Below are 2,335 nucleotides of genomic sequence, written 5' to 3' on the forward strand. Positions count from 1 at the left end.
CATATATATGTGTGTACACACACACACACACACACACGTGTACACGTGTACATAACGCGCATACGTGAACACAAACTACCAAACACACATGGATCAATGCAAGCGCGTGTGGGAGTCTTTGCTCCTGCACACTTGAACTTGAATTGGTTTGTGCGTGCTTTGTTATTTGTGTGTATGTGTACATGATTGTGTGCGGGTGTACATGTTTGTGTGTATCCGCGCTTATATATATTGTTTATTATCTTGTTCCATTCTTGTTTCTTTCCAGATTTGGATCAGGCCTGCATAATTTGATGTTCTCTATTTACTGCTTGATAACTTCGCGCTCTGTTTGCATCTAAGGGACGAAGGCCGGAGAGTACGGTTGGGATGCCGAAATTGTGGTCCTAGACGCCCATTTATATCTATACGCGGTGCTCCTGCATCTAGATTATTAGTTCGTCTATATCCATCTCCTGATAGACAATAATTATGTAGCTTAGCTAGAACTGTAACAACTCTTGGAGCGCGTTTAAAATCTAAACGCAAGGGTTGCCATAGAAGGCCCCATTTTCGAGATTGGGACTGGAAATAATCGTATGCGTCCCATGCATCGCCCAATGCTTCACGAGTGCCAGGATAGGGGGGTGTAAGCAGATGGTTGGTACATCTGTAGGCGGAATCACCCAGTACGTAGTAAAATATGGGTAAATTCTCCACTAGCAGGTCAAACCTGCTATATTCCCAAGCTTGACGATCATGCATACTACCATATACCCTGATAGAAAATGCAACAGACTTATAGTTTGCATCACACATGGCTTAGGCATTGAGCCCATAACCAGTCTTATGTCCAGAATATAAACGACGCCTATACTGACATCTATTTAATGGAGGAAAAGCTACGCACACAAATAAGCCATCGGCGACGGCAACACCACGGCTAATCACCCCGTGAGTAGAGTGTGATTTGAACTCTTCTGCTGCTTTGGCAATCTCTTCTTCCTCTTTTGGAAAGTGGAAGTACAGGAAACTCAAACCATCAATTGCGTATAAAACTCTCCAGAATATGTAGTAAACAGCAGCAGAAGAAATCCCAAACGCAATTTTAATATCTTGGCATTTTCCGCCGGCTGCTATACGCAAGAAGACAGCAAGTTGTACCTCCACATCTATTACACCTCCTCTCAACATGCCCATCTTTTTGTTTCTTCTGCATGTTTCGTTTATCTCACGTGCAAGAAACAAAAACTTTGGGTACTTCATACAAAAAGTGTTCTCAAAGCTGCGTTCTGCTTGTAGCAGAGCGCAGAGTGTTTGCCAGTTCGCGCGAGTACGAGCAACAAGCGTCCCTCTATTGCACTTCACCTGAAAGCTGTAAAGTCCGTCACCCACTCTATCCCTTTCCATTGCTCTCAGCAGCAAGTAAGGTTTAGACAGCATCACTCGTCGCTTGTGTGTTACCGCCTTGTTCTTCAAGAGCGACATTGTTATTATGAACTACTTCCTGTATATAGTATAGTACACTACAACCAACAGAAGATTCATAAAGTATGTATGCAATGATGTACTGTACTCTAGTATACTATAACAAACAAAAACTAAAAAGTATGTTTACAAAATGTGAAAATGTCAAAACGGCTCACACAACGATGCTTTGACACTCAATATTCTACCATATTGCAACCAATAGAAAGACGCAGCATTGCTCGTATATTTTGAGCGGCATATGTATACTAATTTTTATTGGATTTCATCAACCACTATGATGGCTTTATTCTCAAAATTTACGGTTTCAATTCCAACGGCTGGGATGGCAAAAAAAAAAACTGAGCCAAGGACCGTCGCAAAAGTACCCTTTAATTTTATTTACTTTTAATGCAGACCTCTCGTTATGAAATTGTTTTTTATAAAACAATACATCCCAGTATTTACTTATGTATTGTGGGGCCGGAAATAATTGGAAATTGAGAAAACGAATGGAAATCCGAGTGCTTTGTACTGAAAAGTCAAAAAGACTGGATCAAATCCGGTTTTTGGATATATAAATATATTCAGTATAAATGTATGGTTTGGACAACTCATGGACTTTTTTTATTGACCAAAAAACGCGGGGTATGCTCTACATAAATATCGAAAAACCCTATTTGATTTCAGTCTTTTTCAATATTTCTCAATTTCCATTTTCCGACCCCTATGTAGTAGACCCCTATTTCGAGAAAAAATAAATTATACTGGTGTAAATATGTAGTAATACATATAAATACTCTCTCTACAGATAATTTTTTTATTCGTTTATAATTTATACCAACTATTTAGAACCAACTAACAAGTATTCACTATCGGTTAACGTCTC

The sequence above is a fragment of the Sphaeroforma arctica genome, assembly GCF_001186125.1.
Source record: "Sphaeroforma arctica JP610 unplaced genomic scaffold supercont1.655, whole genome shotgun sequence".
NCBI classification, from domain to species: Eukaryota; class Ichthyosporea; order Ichthyophonida; genus Sphaeroforma; species Sphaeroforma arctica.